Source organism: Gekko japonicus, unplaced genomic scaffold, assembly GCF_001447785.1.
Source record: "Gekko japonicus isolate JY-2015 unplaced genomic scaffold, Gekko_japonicus_V1.1 scaffold585, whole genome shotgun sequence".
NCBI lineage: Eukaryota > Metazoa > Chordata > Lepidosauria > Squamata > Gekkonidae > Gekko > Gekko japonicus.
In genome coordinates, this window is record NW_015170291.1 from 802,620 (window position 1) to 821,215 (window position 18,596).

The 18,596-nt window shown below is 46.2% G+C and overlaps 1 protein-coding gene across 1 annotated transcript in view; it reads left to right on the forward strand.

The window, feature by feature from the left end:
- The window catches only part of DACH2 (dachshund family transcription factor 2), a gene marked incomplete at both ends in the record, with an annotated part of 408,589 nt that overhangs the window by 276,014 nt on the left and 113,979 nt on the right, over positions 1-18,596 (forward strand). The gene's annotated exons all lie outside the window — the stretch shown is intronic.

Genomic DNA, 18,596 nt, shown 5'->3' on the forward strand with positions numbered 1-18,596 from the left:
TCTAATTACAATATATTTTCCAAGACTTCAATATCACCAAACAAAATCTAGCTACTTTGTAGGTAGTCCTGGGGTTCTTCCTGAGATATGTGTGGGCTTCGTGTGCCCCTCTCCTCCATCTCTGGTTCTTGTCCCTATTAAATCATCATCCTATTCCGTCCCCCTTTTTGCCCTGTCCTTCAAGGTTCAGGTCTTTTGTCTGCGTCCGTAGAAGAGGAACATCAGGAGAAACTTCCTGATGTTGAAAGCAATTTGACAACCGAAACTATTACCGGGGAGCAGGTCTCCCTTGCCAGAGTTCTTCAGGCAGTGGCCAGGCAGCCATCTGTCAGAGATGGCTCTAGCTCTGGATCTCCTGCACTGTGCAGGAGGTTGGGCTTGATGGCCTACAAAACCCCACCCAGCTCTAGGAATCGGTGATTCTGACCTCTGGGTGTGGGGGGTGGGGGTCTCGTCTCCCGTGCAAATACATGTCTGTGTGCGCACATGGGTGCTATGGTGCCATACACCACATGGCCAGCTTTACATGTTCTGCAGCTGCTGAAGTATGTTCTCTGAACTGTTGCTGATAACGGTTATGTACAGTTCTGCTTTTTAAATGTCCATTGCATCTTTGACTCAAAGAACCATCTTCATTTTGGGTTTTTACTTAGTGGAGGACAAGGCCGTGGCCGAGCAAGGAAACACAGTACTTAGCAAGTGGCAAACAGTCTTCAACAAGGGGTAACAGAGGAGTGCCTGAAGTACGAGTGTAGAGAATATTTTTATTTATTTATATTTAAATTTATATCCCGCCCTACCCCGAAGGCTCAGGGTGGCTAACAAGGGCACTGTGTGCCAGGTTAAAACAATAACATATAATTTAAAAACAATAAATTACAATAAAATATCATAACAAATTACAACAGATTTAAGCAAGAAGGGGAGATCTTAACCTCACATAGCTACACGTCCTACGATCTTGTCCTCAGAGGCGTGTCCAAGCACCTCGCTCCACCCTTGGGGCCAGGCAATCAGATGTTAGTACGCCAGGGCATGGGGGGTACAGGTGGAATAGCGGTGTCGGCGGCTCCTACTCAAAAGCCTGGCGGAAGAGCTCCGTCTTGCAGGCCCTGCGGAACTGAGAAAGGTTCCGCAGGGCCCAGGAGCTCCTTCCACCAGGTAGAAGCTGCCACCGAAAATGCCCTAGTCCTGGTCGCAGCAAGTTTAACTTCTCTCGAGCCTGGAATTTCCAGGAGATTGACATATGTCCCTTTTCCCCTCTGTGCAGTGTTGAAGGGTGGTCTCTGGTTATTAAGTTATCTTAAGCATTTCTGTGCTGTCTTCCTACCCAAATAGGGTTTCCAAGGAGTGAATGTCAAAACATTAAAGCATTCCGACATTTAAAAACAGAATATAAAATAAGGCATATATGACATATATTTAAACAATTCAATACATATATATAGACATTCAAGCATATGTAATACAACCAGGGAGGAGGGCCAATTGCAGTTATTGGGGGTACATCAAACGAAACAAGTCTTCACTGATGGCAGAAAGCAACGACGGAGGGAGACAGATGAATCTCCCTGAGTAGAGAGTCCAAATGTTTGGGTGCCATGACCAAGAAGGCCCTTTCTTGGTTTGCCCACATCCTCAGACTGGGACCATCCAGTCCTATCACTGATAAAGTAGAGTTCAAGTCAGAGCAGATGTGAGAGACATGCTGCCCGGTTAATTTCGATGGAAGGAGACGATCTGTGTGAATATGCAAAAAAAAATTGAGGATGTGTAGCTTAGCAGTTCGGCTTACATGGTTTCTGCAGCTTTATAGACGTGAGGTTGTGGTTCGGAAACCTGCAGTGCTGTCCTGCCATGCCTGGTTGAGGGGAATCAGAGACCCATCTCTTAGCATGTGTTCAAGGAGGTTTAGCCTATCAGCAGCTATACATGATTGCTTAAATGGAAAGGAGGTAGGCTACATCTGAATACCAGATGCTGGGGTTAAGAGCCAGTTTGGTGTAGTGGTTAAGTGTTCGGACTCTAATCTGGGAGAACCGGGTTTGATTCCCCACTCCTCCACTTTCACCTGCTGATGTGACCTTGGGTCAGTCGCAAGCTCTGGCACAGCTGTCCTTGAAAAAGAGCAGTTTGTGTCAGAGTTCTCTCAGCCCCACCCACCTCACAGGGTGTCTGTTGTGGGGAGGGGAAGGGAAAGGAGTTTGTAAACCGCTCTGAGACTCCAAGTGAAGGGCGGGGTATAAATCCAATCTCCTCCTCCTCCTCCTCCTCCTCTTCTTCTTCTTCTTCTTCACAAAGAGCAACTTGCTCTCTTGCCATGCTTGAGAACTATCTGACTGGCCGCTGTTGGAAGTAGGGTATTTTCCAGGGTGGACTGATCCAGGGTGGACAGTGCCAGCCAGTGTTCCCTCTAACGGAGAACTGCTTCTCCGGCCACACAGCCCGAGAAGAAGGCATGTCAAAGGGCCTGTCCCGCTCACCCCTCGACAACTGAGGGGTGACATGATCGAGGTAGGTCTCTGGCCCAGGCCCAGCCCCCCCCCCGAAATTGGAAAGTCTACATCCTTGGCCGCCTTTGAACCCTGCCTGGCCTGTAGATGTCCACCACTTGGCCCACTATGTTCTTCTGGTATGTGAAAGAAGGACTTTAGCTCCAGCCAACTTCCTTGGCAGCTTGGCAATGCCAGGAATACAGTTTTTCCCGTGAATCTCACAAAAATTTCTGCGCTCTAATTTGAAAATGGGACTCATGAAAGTGGTTTGACCTTAAAATAAAAAATAAGCTTCTGTTGGACACGTCCCATAGAAGGGGAAACAAACCCTCCCACATTACACACCTCAGTGTGATCATTTTGGTATCTGTTTGCTACTGTTTATTTAAGCAAAGGTGCTTTCATTGATGTCTCTGTGCCAGATGGTCTTATCCCATGATGCCCCATATAAAATATAATATATAAGCATATGTATCAATAATTCAGGCTCCACGGCATAAATCAGTCACATGGCCCGTGCCAGCAGATGGGGAGTGCCCTTCGATTTTCATACTAATAACCTAATTCATAAAACATTATATTGCTTATTTCCATATAATTTTTGTGCACTTTAGGAAGAGAAAGAGCCACGTGCACTCTTTTGCTTGCATAATTGTCCTGCCACATCTATACAGGCATGTTTAATGAAGAAATAAAGTGGGATTCCTTCACTCTTAGGGACGGCTGCTGTTTATGTACGGGAAGCTCTAGTACAGGGGTGGCCAAACTTTCTTCAATGAGAGCTGCTTCTGGGTAACAGAAAATTTCCGTAGCTACTCCTCCTTCCCCATGATTTCGTATCGTCTAGCAGTGGTGCCCCCAGCCCCGGCTGGAGTTGCTTAAAACCCCAGGCTCACTTGAGGAAATTCACCCTACACTCATTCTCTTTCACTTTCACCTCGGGCACTCTCAATGTGGAAGAGAGAAGGAGCTAACACCAACACCGGTTCCACTTGCCTTCATGTGAAGAGACACGAGAAGCCGGTTGATTGAGCCCTCTTGTGTCTTTGAGTCTTGCAAGAGCTCTCTCTTTTATGTGCTTTTTTTCTGGGTCTTCTAGGGCAGTGGTGGCGAACCTATGGCACGCGTGCCAGAGGTGGCACTCGGAGCCCTCTCAGTGGGCACGCGTGCCATCGCCCCAGCCAGGCCCAGACCATCATTAAAGTGTGGAATTCTCTGCCAAATAATTTTAAGTAAATGAAAGCATTTGGGATCATCTTATGTTAATGTATGAGTTGTTTTTTTCTAAAGTAAAACCTCAGTATTCAGGTTAAATTGCCGTGTTGGCACTTTGCGATAAATAAGTGGGTTTTGGGTCGCCGTTTGGGCACTCGGTCTCTAAAAGGTTCGCCATCACTGTTCTAGGGGATGTGCAAGCTAGTCTTTAGCAGCCAGTGAGAGCTACTAGGAAATCATGAGCTACCTGTTGGGAGCCCCTCAAGTTTTCAAAGTCCAAAGGTGAATTTGCATGGGCAGAGAGAGAGATTGCCTCCTGGTCATTTTCTGGGAATGCACTCCGGCTGAGGACATGTCTAAAGAACCAGACCCTGGGATATTATCTTCTATCTTAATGCTGCATATCACCAGGGCCGGCCCCAGCTTATTTTGCACACTAGGCAAGGATCCCTTCTGGAGCCCCCCGTGTGCCGACCCCTCCCTCCCGTGCATCACCCCCCCTGCTGGTTAGGGCTGCTGCCCTCCCTCAGGTGCTGCTGCTGCCACCGGCCAGAGGATTTCCACACCAACTGACCCACTTTGCCCAGCTGCTGCCTCGCCCAGCACCATTCCCGGCTCCTGCTGGCGGAGCCTCCCACAGGCTGGCAGGTCGCAGGAATGGGCCACGCTGGGTAGGGGGGCTTTTGGCAGGGGGACCGGGTGCAGTTTGGCACCCCTAAGGGCTGGCCCACTCTAGGTGAACGCCTAGTTCGCCTAGTGAGCGAGCCGGCCCTGCATATCACTGAACATCTAAGGCTATGCTCAGCCATCAGTAACCCCTAGCTCTTTTTCTACGAAATGACCCCTGCATATCACTGAACATCTAAGGCTATGTTCAGCCATCAGTAACTCAAATGAGCTGGGATGCCCTTGGGTTGTCCTCTCTCTTCCCTCTGCTCTTCCCCCCTCTTGATTACAGACACTGAAAACATTTGAGTTGAACAAGCTGCAGTTCCTCTTGACGACCAAATTGGCCACTGCAACAAACTGAGTTTGTTCCTGTGCTCACAAACCAGGATTTGACATCAAGATTAAATTTGGATTTAAGAGGCTTCCAGGCAAAAGAACAAACAGTGTGCTGTCATTTTGTCTGCCACAACTAACTGCATCCCCCCCTCTTCTAGTGAACAAATTGAGGCTTGTTTGTTTTATCGGTTTGTTTGTTTATTAAATCAGACTTGTTAGGCCGCCCTTCCTTGCTAGCAGGGCTCAGGGCTGCTTACACCAATAAAAGCACAATATTATTAGACTTAAAACAGCCTTTAAATTCAACAACCACAATAAAACAGCACCATCAAAGATGGAGATAAATTTCCAATATCCACTTGTCCCCTGGGTTAAGTAAAACGCAGAGCGGGGGGGGGGCAGGATTAGGGTTCCCAAGTCCCCCCGGGGGGGTGGCGAAACCCCCGCCCCAGAGGACCGTTCCCCGCCGGTGGCAGATCGGGCCCCGGGGGGAACCCCACCCCGGTGTGCGCATCACCAGGAAGTGACATTATGACACTGGGCACGCTGGGGCGGGGCCATGGTCATCCGAGGGAAAACTCTATGCCGCGGACCAGGAGTCCCCCGGTAAGTAGATGTTTCGACTTGGCAACCCTAGGCAGGATATGAGAGTGCCAGGCCGTCGCTGTCCTCAACCATATGCCCGGTGGAACATCTCTGCCTTGCAAGCCCTACAGAATGGTAACAGATCCCGTAGGGCACGGATGTCCCTAGGCTGAGAGTTCCACCGGGTAGGGGCCAGGGCTGAAAAGGCCCTGGGCCCTGGTTGAGGGCAGATAGATCTCTCTCAGGCTGGGGACCATCAAGAGGTTCTTATTTCCAGATCATAATGCTCTTCCTGGGGCGTACTGAGACATATATGAATGCACTCTGTTACTGGAACAGGCAGCGCAGATCGCATTGGAAATAGGGTTGCCAGTCTCCAGGTGGGGCCTGGGGATCTCCGGCTTTCACAACTGATCTCCAGCTGACAGAGATCAGCTCCCCTGGAGAAAATGGCTGCTTTGAAGGGTGGACTCTGTGGCATTGGGCCATGCTGAGGCTCCTCCCCTCCCCAAACCCCGCCCTCTCCCGGATATACCCCCAAAGTCTCCAGGTATTTCCCAACCCAGACCTGGCAACCCTAATTGGAAAGTTGATGAAGGAAACAGGGGGCTTTTCCATGCCAGTTTACTGCTGCAGCTCAGCTTCTTAACTGGATTGTTTCTCTCCCTTACAAACACAGTATAATTTGCCAGTCATTGCTCTCCTGTTCTTTTTTTTGCCTTCAAGTTTTTTCTGTCTCCAAAAAATATACATATATATGGGGGGAAACTGAAAGAAAAACCAGGACAGGCAAACAAGTAGTGTGGATGCAGAGAAGAAGCTGAGCTGCAGAAGCCCAGGATGCATAGGGGAAAGCTGCACCCTTTCACCTGGGGAAAAGTGCATAGGGGAAGGCTGCACCCTTTCTGGGGAAAAGCCTTCTGGATGCCCCCTTTAGTGACTGTGCAGGGGCAATAACACAGCTCTTCTCATCTTTTTAATGACATCATGGGTGCAGGCAGGGCTTTTTTGTAGAAAAAGCCCAGCAGGAACTCATTAGCACAATAGGCCACACCCAACAGCAGAAACTCGTTAGCATATTAGGCCACACCCATGACAGGGCAACTCATTAGCATAATAGGCCACACCCCATGCCTTCCCTTGGCTTGCCCGGGCAAGCCCCCCCTTGAAGGGAAGGGAAAGCAGTTTGAACTGCCTTCCTGTGGCTGTGAGGAGCCCGGGCAAGCCGGCCCTTGGAGGGGAAGGGAGGCAGTTTAAACTGCCTTCCCTTGGCTTGGGTGTAGTGGGTGTGGCCGACTCTGAAGCCAGCCCATGTGTTCCTGCCCAAAAATAGCCCTGGGTGCAGGCATACAGCTAGCACACCTTCCTCATACCCAGTGTGTGTTTGCGTGCATGTAAAGCGCTGTCGAGTTGCAGCCGACTTACGGCCGCCCCAGCAAGGGGCTTTCGAGGCAAATGAGAAGCAGAGGTGGTTTGCCGTTGTCTTCCTCTGCACAGTCTTCCTTGGCGGTCTTCCATCCAAGCACCAACCCTGCTTAGCTTCTGAGATACGATGAGATCAGGCTGTGTCATGCTGCCTTTCCTCTCCGTACACAATACTGGGTAGATACTTCACTAATTGAAAATTAATATTTCTCAGGAAGTGATTGTATTGATTTGAGTATATAAGGGTCCATTCTTTTCGGTTCAATGCAAATTTTATGAGAATAAAAGCTTTAAAAATGTATTTATGTGATCTCAGCTCTTCCTCTCCCCGATTTTTACAGGACCTGGGGGCAGATCTCTCCTCTTCTCCCCATTCCTTATGCAAGGAGTCACATTCAAAATAAAAGATGCATGAATTAGATTTCTTTTCCTCATGTGAAATTTCTTCTCTTTCTGGGAGCATTTAAAATATGCTCGATCCACTTCTAGGACAAACTGAGAATGCCTTCTGAACTTAAGACAAGAACCACGAATAGAATGATGTAACCCGACCCTCTGTAGATGCTATTGAACTAACAGGAAGGGGGGGGGAACCCCAGTCTTCTAATTTCTCTATAAAGGCACCTCATCTTCAGATCGCTTTGCAAGTATTATGTAGATTCTTCATGTACTTCAAGCTGCGGATCTCCTCCCTCAGATCTGTTTCCATCCTTAGCAACCAAAAGTGTTGCCATTCTGTGCAGAGTTACTCCCGTCCAAGCCCATGGGATGGATTCATCAGATTGCGTTGCAGTGTTCTTCCGGCTAAAGAAAGTGGCAGAGCATCAGACTTAAGGAAACTAAAGAGGCAAGAATGTATGTGGGCGGGTAAGTCAATACGCCTGCACCTTGCCATCAATGACTTCTTGTCACTACAAGAAGTGGTGAGATTGACATTTGTTTATGAATTCTTATGCAAGGGGAAAAAAATAAAATTCCCAAGGACAAACTTATAAAGGCCCCGGTCACACGGAGCATTAGCCATGCTAGAGAGACGGAAGATAGGCGGATTTTCCGGGCGCGATCTCACCGCCACATCTGGGAAGCGTAGAGCTCCCGTGGCTCAACCGAGGCTTCCTGCCGAAGATGCGCGGCAAAAAACTAGTACCTCGGAGGTACTAGTTTCCGGAAACCGCGGGGCAAGGGCGGGCGTCTGATCGTGTTTCCGGTGGCATCCGGCGCCCGCCCATGCCCCATTGCGAAAAGGGTTTTCCCCCCGAAGTCTCCAGGGATGCGCACAAGCATCCAACGGGGCATGCACATACTTCAGGTTAAAAAAAAAAACACCACAACCCCGTTTGCCGTGCCGTGCCGCTTCTTTGGCACGTCGTGTGATCGGCACCTCCCCCCTAACCACGGGACTTTGACGGTACCGCGAGCGGATGCCTGATCGCGCAGTCGTGTGTTATTTCGCTGCGGGGCAAACAGCCACGCCTCCCCCCCCCCGCGATATCCGGCCCGTGTGACCGGGGCCAAAATTGATTTCCCTCCCTTGTATGGAATTTCCCTTCTCATAGAGAATCCCCACCCCCACCCCAAAACTAACGTTGTCCACTTCTACAAAGAGTAGGTAGACCTTTCTGAAGGCAAAAGCCATCAATGAAGCAAGCTCCAACTCTCCATTATTTATTTATTGTTGAAAACTCTACTTTGCTTCTCTTAGTTGGAAGCAGCTTACAGTTGACACATTAAACCTCCAGCTGAGCTGGAGAAGCAAAGTAGGGCTTTTTTTACAAACAAGTAAAGTAAAGGTTTCTCTTGGGCGAAAGCTAATGGAATCCGACTCTAGGGGGCGGTGCTCATCTCCGTTTCCAAGCCGAAGAGCCAGCACCGTCGAAAGACATTTCTGTGGTCATGGCGCAGGGAACGCTGTCACCTTCCCACCGAAGTGGTACCTATTTATCTACTTGCAATTTCTTGCTTTCGAACTGCTAGGTTGGCAGGAGCTGGGGCCAGAGACAGGAGCTCACTCCGTCACGCGGCACTCGGGTCTCGGACTGCCGACCTACAATAAAGTAAAATAAAGACATGCTCAACTGACCAGTGGACAGCAGCAAACCAGAACGGCACCATTAGGTTGCCCCCAACATTATTCAACCCAAATTCCTATAAAAGGGACTAGTCTCCTTTATTTACTTAAATATTTTCCACTTCACTTTTCTCCCACTCTGGAGACTCTAAGCAGCTTACAAAATGAAGTGTGTGTTTTGTGGTGTGGATGGGGAGATGGCAACTTCCTGAGATTTGCGCTGTGTGCTTGCACAACGCCCATTCATTTCTTTGGGATTGGTACCAGATTTTACCCTTGGCCAGCTTATTTTCAAATTATTCATTGCAACAGATTTGCTACTATCCTTACGTCTGCTCACATACTCTGTCATAAACTTTGCTTTCAGTAAGTTCCCCTCAACACACTTGCCTTATTGGTTCCTTTAATAACAGTTGTGTAGGAAACACTTGCTTAATTAAGTTCAACAGCACTGACGGGGTGCCATTATATTCCTTATTCAGTGGAGCTGTTTTTAAATTGTTATTATTTAAGCCGTTAATGTAAACGTATCGGCATCAACCCGCTGGGGAGGGGAGGTTTAACACATAGCATTTTTAAAAACCCTTCTGCCCTGGGTTTTAGAACCTGGATCCCTCAAACAGCTGGCAGCCATTTTTCCAACCCATCGTCCTTCCAGTCAGTCGTAGCAGGATGAGGCTACAATACTTAACAATCTTTACAAAGGATTGGTGGATGATTTTGTGTTCACTTTCACACTCAATATGGATCCATTTTGGATTGTCAGCTGTGTTACTGTTGCACAAATAACGAAGCAGGGGTTCAGATGTAACACTCATCCACAGTTTGGTCCCACAGGAACATGCCCAGAATCTCTGCATTCCCCTCCCCCTCTTCGTGTGTGTTAATTCAATGAGGTACTTTCCATTTAGCACAGACTCTAGACCTCCACCGCATCATCCACATAGTGCCAGCACACGGTATCTTATTGCATCAGAACCCATGGAAGAATCCTTGTGGCACTTTAAAGAGTAATAAAATTAATTTGGCATGATCTTTCACAGATTGGAGCCCATTTTGTCAAATGCACAAAGATCTGCATGCCACGTGAGGGATAATCACTGTCTAGCACATAGATTATTCTGGTTGTGGGCCTTCATAAATCTGTTGGTTTCTGCACACTCTGGAGTCATTGGCTGTAAACTGGACGCCTCCAGAGCTTATTTTATTCAGTGAATTGTTCATTTATTTAATTTGTACTGCACTTTTCTCCCTGGTGGAGACCCAAAGCAGTTTACACCAATCTGTTCTCTCCCATTTTGTCCTCACAACAACTCTGTGAAGGAGGTTAGGTTGAGATTCTGTGACTTGCCCAAAGTCACCCCATGAGTTTCCCTGGTGAAATGGGGATCTGAACCTGGCTCTTCCAGATCCTAGACCAACACTCTGATCACTGCACCATACCGGCTTGGTTGATCATGATATGAAGTATCGGGCCAATCAGAGCATGTCTCTGAGGTTATGGTCCAGGGCAGCCCAAGGTACTTGTGTGGGACCCCTGGGAAGCACGTGGCTCCCTTCATGGTTGCCAGTTCCTATGTGCTACTTCATTGAAGACCATGGCTTGTCAATTCAGCCAACCCACTGAACTTCCTAAGCGCTGGTTTGTTGTTTTGGCTGAATTGAGACACCCGTAGCTGCTGTGGCTATTCCAGAGCTGTACTCTACAGAAAACCCTGGCAAGCTCCAATATCTTTTACAGATGAACCATTTCATCCAAAATTGTTGTTGTTCAGTCGCACAGTGAAGTTTTTTTTGTTTTTCCCACCTAAACTTTTTCTGCGGTACATGTTAAAGTTTTACAAAAGCTATTAAAAAGAGAGAGAGAGGAGGAGAAAAAAACTTCAAATGGAAGCCCAGTTCATTTCGGCCATGATATCACTCTAGAATTGAAGCATTATAGAAAAGCTAAACAATGCCAAATGGATTTGGCCGAGATCAAAAGCCAAATCTATTTGTTCGCTTTCATCTTCAGAGTTCCATTTCCTAGGAGTCTGACCTTAGTCAAACATCTATTAAAGTTAGCTTTTTGATCTCTTCCTCCCCCCATTAAAAAAAAAGATGGGGGGGAGAAAAAGCCAATCTTGAAAACTTTTCTTCCAAAGACAATCATGCTATTGTGTTTTTAATGTTCCACCAGCATCTAAGTAAATAGGATTCTCTGGTGTGTGTGACAGAACACTGGTTAAATAGGATGATAATTTTTGAGTCCTGGGCTAGAATCAAAAGGAAGCATTCTTCAGAAGCTGTTAACTGGAACAAGAACCCCCCCTTAGGTCACTGGAAACCTGTTTGCTGGTCAATCTATTGCCTGTTTGGGGCCTTTGATTTTAAAAAAATGCTTTGTAATTCGATAACAGGTAGTCGCTTTCTTGTAATATGCCTTCCTCTTCATCAGTTAGACTTGACTGGTGCTTAATCAAAAGGTTCATTTTCTACTTAATTATGAGTTCTTTGGTTGGGTCTCAGTGCCCCCTTGGAGTCAGCTACTACTGACTCTTTGTTCCTCCCTTATATAATTTTGGAATTGGTTTGAGGGTTTGGTTTTTTTAATACCTCTGCATTTTTTTGATTATGATGAATCATTTATATATCATGCTTTCAATGTACAGTCCTGAACAGTTAGCGTACTTCTTTCTAACCCGGAACTCTGTCCCATAAGAGCTACCTCTCTCTCTCTCTTCCTTCCAACCCTCTTCAAAACTCCAATACCTATTGGAGATCACCTGGTTGAAACATTTGTGATTATTAAAGAAGTACTCCTGACCGATCAAAGAGTCGATTTTGCAAAAACAAAATTACTTTGTTGCAAGGATGTGTTTCAAACCTGTGGGTTGGCAAGCAGCTTTTCTCAGAAGAGACATCCCCGTTGCTCTTTCACACTGGAGGGAATACCACTTCTGAAAATATGCTTGCTGGGATGCGTGTGTTATTTGAGAGCAAAGGAATGCTTTCCTGCAGAAAGACTCTTAACGTTTTCGTCCGAGTGTAGGCATCTTTCATTGATTAAGCTACATTGAATAACATGCTGTTAAGCAGATAAGATTTTCTTTAATCAGGTGCAGTCCTCCCCCTAAGCCGTGTGTGTGAGCGGACGCTCATTAACACAGGAAGCCCCGCTCAGCAGTAATCTGGAGCCACACAGTTATATTCTACTCAGGATCTGAACTGCTCTGCTCAGTAGGGGGGGGGATTAGAGGGAACATTGGACTCAGGTGACAGATCCAGTGAAAAGCTACCTTTTCCATTAAGCTTTTGGCTTAATCCCTTCATCCATATCTATGGATGCAAGGAAGCTCAGAGGGGTAACCCAGCTTGTGCTTGCATGCAGATGGTTCAAGCCCCAGCCTCTTCAACTGAAAAGGATCTTGAGGAGCAGTGGCTGGGGAAGTCCGTTCACTATCTGAGACCATGGGAGGACACTGCTGGCCAAAGCAGACAAAACCACACCGGATGGTCTATTTGCCTGGCTTAGATTAAAACAGGTTCATAGCCTCGTGCATGTTGCTGAACTTGCTTGTATCCATATCGCTTTCTTTATCTCTTGGAAGTTAGATCATAAACTCCTCAGGGCCTGTATTATTTTGTTACATTTCTCCATACAGTGCCATGTTCTTTGACAGCAATATATAAATGAATCGAATGAATCACATGCTAGGAAACGTTTCTCTGCGAGGTCCCTCTTCTTTATTGTTATTTTATTTCAAAGTATTGCAATACAAGTCAAAACTTTGAGCACACAGAACATAACAAACAACAAACATCTTAACACCTGAACAGGTATAATACTTTTTATTGTTATTTTATTTCAGAGTATTGCAATACAAGCCAAAACTTTGAGCATACAGAACATAACAAACAACACACATCTTAACACCTGAACAGGTATAATACTTTAATAGGATATGGCCACCTCGAAGTTATAAACCAAATAAGACTTGAGTTTTAGCCAGTACATTTCTAACTCGCTTGTATTCAAAAGAACAAAAACAAAAAAGACTGGTCTGTCTGGTAAGATTGTTTGGCACTGAACACTGGACCATTTTGTGCTCCTATTAATGGGGTCCATTTCGTCATGGAACTGTTTAGTTCAGCTGCAGTATCCCGTTGAGCTTGCAAGGTCCCTCCTGAAAGACAGGGAGTTGTGCAAAAAGCATGACAGATGCCTTTGTTTCTTTTGCCCAGATCCATCCAGCTAGGGATGCCATTCCCCAGTTGGGGGCAGGGGATTCCCCGTTTTTTTGGGCTCCTGCCTGCTGTTGGCCAGCTGGCTAGCAGGAGGGATCCCACTCCCATAGGCGACATGCTGACTTCACGCGGAAGTGACATCATCATGTCAGCAATGTCACACCGTGAGACTCTGGTTTTGGGGCAAAACTCTGTGGTTTAAGGCTGATTTTACCATAGAGTTTTGCCCAAAAACAGAGCGTCACTGCGCAACATTACCAACATGATGGCATAACTTCCACAGCACTCTGCCCCACTCCTGGAAAGTCCCTCTCCCTCCCCCGCCGGCGCGATTGTCGGACCTAGCAACCCTGCATCCAGCTGTTTTGTTCCATGTTCCCCAGTTTCCCCTCCTTAGTTCAGCCCCTGTCCCACCTGGCTTTGGTCCATGCAGGTGTCATGATCCTCAGAATAGCCCTTTCAGTGGTCAGAGGGGTCCCCTCCCTCCATTTTTCAACAGCAGAAAATCTGTTGGGATCAAATCCTTTGATGGTTAGTGATGCATTCTTTATAACTCAAAAAAGTGTTTAAAACTTTTTTTTTTGTTACTGATCTGTTTCTCGTTTAATCAATCTTGTTCACATTAGATCTTTAACCCAGAAACAGCCTTCCTTCTTTAAATCTGCAAAACTTCTACTAGGACAGATCTAACCACCCACCAATGAATCCTTCTCCAGACTATGGACACAGCCTTCAACTTTACAGGTTCTTCCTCCAATGGAGAAGACACTTAAATAGGAGGAAGACTCTTTATGCAGGAGGAAGGCTTCAGACTTTGCTCAGGGAGTGGTAGGATAGGGGAAGGATCCACCCCATTGTTTCTATCTAAAACTTCATTGAATATTTCAGAGTAAAAAAAGATTATCAACTGCAACCTTAAAAACCTCTCTGGTATGAGACTGTGAAGGGAGCTGGCATGTTTTTTCTACCATTGGGAGGGTCCCAAGGTAATTTACAATGTTTACAGCTGTTTAGAATAAGGTATTACCAGAAATAATCCTTACTAAAATTGGTTATTGCTGTATTAATTTGAAAAGGGAATGGGGGTAAGATTGCTTTATGGTAGAGTGGCAAAATGAAACAGTCGCCTGCAAACGCCCTACACACTATCCAGAAATTCTTTGCTATCTTTGGATAGAATTCAGAATTCATAAGTGTTCCTTTATTCTGATTTGAATTTTGCGGCTTAGAAATATGGCACTGGGCAATAGCTGCGCAATAGAATATAGCATAATGTCACCATCAGAGAGATTGTTCCAATGAATTACTCGCTGTAACTAGCCCCCTAAATCCAATCTATAAAATACGAGAGTGATTTACTCTTGTTTGGCACATAGGAAATCCTAGCTACAAATTTTGGCTCTATTTATTATAAGAGCTCAAATGCAGTTTTCTGATATCTGTGTAACATGAACTTGGTGTATCTTTTGGTGGGGTCAACAGAGACGTCAGTAAATCAATATTTGTTGCATATCTCCCAGACTGTACCTTTCTCAGTAGAATATGTATTTGGCATGTGGAAGAGAAGATTTTTCCATAAGAAAGTGCTGCTTGATTTAAAAATTGAAGTTTCAGCTCACAAGTCTAGTTCAAGTGATGCTCTGTTTTCTTGGTGCTGGGGGGGGGCAACAGTGGGAGGGCTTCTAGTGTCCTGGCCCCACTGCTGGACCTCCTGGTGTCACCTGGTATTTTTGGCCACTGTGTGACAGAGTGTTGGACTGGATAGGCCATTGGCCTGATCCAACGTTGGCTTCTCTTAAGTTGTTATGTTTATGTTCACACACAAACATTTGAGGAGATTCAAAATTGTTCCTAGCATATACCACTTCAGGCTTCAGGAACTGGGGGATTGTATAACTGAATACTCATCTATAGTCAGAGGATGGAGAACCTAGTTGGTCTGAAGCAACAGTAACAAAATTCGAGTCCAGTGGCAACTTTAAGACCAACAAAGTTTTATTCAAAAGTACCGTATAAGCTTTCGTGTCTGAAGAAGTATGCTTCTTTTTCGTATCTGAAGAAGTATGCTTGCACACAAAACTTTATACACTGAATAAAAGTTCATGGTTTTAAAGATGCCACTGGACTCAGACTTTGTTCTTTTCTTTGGTATGTCAAAATTACATATATTTTTGGTATGTCAAAATTACATATGTAAGGGAAGTGTTTCAATGGGGAAGCAATTGGGGGTTCCAAGCTAGCCCAGTTTCATCACCTCTTTGAAGCTAAGCAGCTGATGAGAAGACTTGATGAAACTAAGCTAGTTGGAGGAAGAAGTTTATACACTGAATACAAGTTTGTGGTCTTAAAGATGCCACTGGACTCAGACTTTGTTCTTTTCCTTGGTATGTCAAAATTACATATGTAAGGGAAGTGTTTCAATGGGGAAGCAATTGGGGGTTCCAAGCTAGCCCAGTTTCATCACCTCTTTGAAGCTAAGCAGCGTCGTTCCTGGTTGTACTTGGATGGGAAACCACCAAGGAAATTCAGGGTTGCTAGGCAGAGGTGGGCAGCGGCAAACCAGCTCTGCTCATCTCTGGCCTTGAACGGAGAGGGATGTTCAACCTCCACTAATGCCGCTTTCCCAGTGGGGAATGTACCGATATCTGTACCTGTATGCTCCCCTAGCAGGGCAAATAGTTGCTCTCTGAGGCCCTTTCAGATCAGAAAATGGTATCAGGTGGGAGGGATTAATTAATTAAACGATTTAATTAATATCCTTTTGGGCCACCTGTCCTCTCACAAAGTGGGCTCAAGGTAGCTTACGTAACACAGCCTATGTAAGACATAGGCTGAAACCACACGGAACAAACCAAGGGGCTGCATTCAATGCTCCCTCTAAGCTGTGGAGTCCTGTGAGCAAAAATTCTACTTTGTGAGCTACTGGCATTAAAGTTGTGAGCAATGTTCCCTTTAAGCTGTGGAGTCTTGTGAGCAAAACATCTACTTTGTGAGCTACTAGCATTAAAATTGTGAGTGAGTGACTTGGCTACTGCATAAATTCGTTGGCTCTGGAGCCCTCCTTCCTGAGCTAAGACAAAAATGTGTGAGCCAGAGGCTAAAAAACTGTGAGATAGCTCACACTAACTCAGCTTAGAGGGAACAGTGGTTGTGAGCGAGCGATTTTGCCTACTGCACAAATTAGTTTGCTCTGGAGCCATCCTTCCTGAGCTAAGGCAAAAATGTGTGAGCTGGAGGCTAATAAACTATGAGCTAGCTCACACTAATTCAGCTTAGAGGGAACACTGGTTGCATTTCACAGAAGGTTTCCATGGGTGCAACGACTGCCCTTGCCCCAAGCAGGAGTGCTAAAAACACCCCCTGCCATCGACTTGCACAAAATAAATGCAGTTGTATCCCTGCTTTCTTTTCCGCACACGCAAGTCACAGCACAAGGTATTTCTAATAACTTGAAAGGACAGTTAAATAAAATCCTGTGAAACCGTCTGTACATTTCCTTGCTCCATTAGCATGTTGCTATTTTGTTTTAAAATGATACTGAACCACTATGCGCTTCTGTAGCTTTTGTGCAATGGCATGTGCAAGCAGAATTGCTCTAAGTACAGTTTCCTTTCCACTCCCGGATCTCTGGATCCAAGCCAAAATACATATCAAGCAATATTCATAACAGTTTACTCCACCAAACCTTTATGCAACTGTCAAAACTAACAGTAGTCGAATCAATTAAAGTGAATTAAGAATTCTACACAAAACTGACATAACACATCCTCTAGAAAACAGAAAGGAGATTGGATTTATTCCCCGCCCTTCACTACCCGAAGGATTCTCAGAGTGGTTTACAGTCTCCTTTCCCTTCCCCTCCCCACAACAGACATCTTGTGAGGTAGGTGGGGCTGAGAGACCTCCTTCAAGAACTGCTCTTGAGAGAACAGCTCTGAGAGGACTTGTGACTGACCCAAGGTCACGCCAGCAGCAGCATGTGAAGGAGTGGGGAATCAAACCCGGTTCTCCCAGATTAGAGTCCGCGCTCCTAACCACTACACCGCCTGAAGAGAGAATGTTATTCAAACCTCTGCCAGTAACCTGTTCCAGAGCTACTGAACAATTTACTAAGCCCCAGATTGGAGTTGCCTACCTTCACAGCACTGTTTTGATCCAAATATTCCTGAACTTTTTTTGAGATATAAAAGCTCTGAGTGGATGGCATATCTGTTTGAGCCCTGGGATTGCTTGAGAGATTGAATGGCTGCTTTGGGGTCCTTCCTTCAGCACTGCCTGCAGAGTTGAGCTGCATAAAGGGGTTTTCACTGCCCTTGAGGTGTGGATAGCCCAGGCCAGCCTGATCTCATCAGATCTCAGAAGGTAAGCAGAGTCAGCCCTGGTTAGTGTTTGGATGGGAGAGCACCAAGGAATACCAGGGTCCCTACGCAGCGTCAAGCAATAGCAAACCACCCCTAGACATGGGGTGGGCACTCCATGAAATAGCTGAGCGGTCGGGTTAGAACGGATAAAAGGAAGTACTTCTTCACCCAAAGAGTGATTAACACTTGGAATTCACTGCCACAGGAAGTGGTGGCAGCTACAAGCATGGACAGCTTCAAAAGGGAATTAGATAAGCATATGGAGCAGAGGTCCATCAGTGGCTATTAGCCACAAGGTATAGCTAGGGGCTCTGGGGCAAGTGATGCTCTGTCTTCTTGGTGCTTGGGGGGGGTCAACCGTGGGAGGGCTTCTAATGTCCTGGCCCCACTGGTGGACCTCCTGATGGCACTGGTATTTCTGGGCACTGTGTGATACAGAGTGTTGGACTGGATGGGCCTTTGGCCTGATCCAACATTGGCATCTCTTATGTTCTTATGTTCTCTTCCCTTCAAAACCCTACAGGGTCATCATAAGTCAGCTGGGACTAGACACGGGAAAAAAGGTGGGGGTGGCATGTCAGAATTTATGGAGGGAAGCGTAAAGGTAGCATCTCCTGACCTTTCTCTTTTGGAGTTCAGTCTTCAGAATAGCAGACATGTAGACCAGCAGATTCAGAATCTGCAGGCATGGATCCATGGACCACAAGAGCCAGAGAGTTGATTGGAGAGCTGACACCATTGTAAAGTATAAGTTTCGCAACGCTCTCAACAAAACCTTCCTTGCCTCTGTACTTCCAAACTGACAGAGGCTGATAGAAATACCTCAAGGCTACAGAACTGTGTGGTTATATACAAGCCCTTGATCCAGTTCTTTCCATTGCTCCTGGGGCAATGGGACAAGGGTCTATTTGTAAGATTGGGTTTGTTGCTATATTGGGGCACAGTCTTTAGATCAACTAGGGCTTTTGCTGTGGGGTTGTTTTTTTTAATACAAGTCAGCCCAGTGCTGCCTTCACCCCAGTGGATTCCATGTCTTGACATCGTTCCACTTCGTGTTTCTGTGCCTTTGATCGTGGCAGCCAGTTATGTGGGACTTGGAAGTCGGTGGCCACATAATAATCTACGGAATCCGATGCGAGAATAAAAATTGTCTTTAAGGTACCTCAAGATTCCTGTTTGTTTTGTTGCAGTGGACTAGCATGGAAACACCACTCA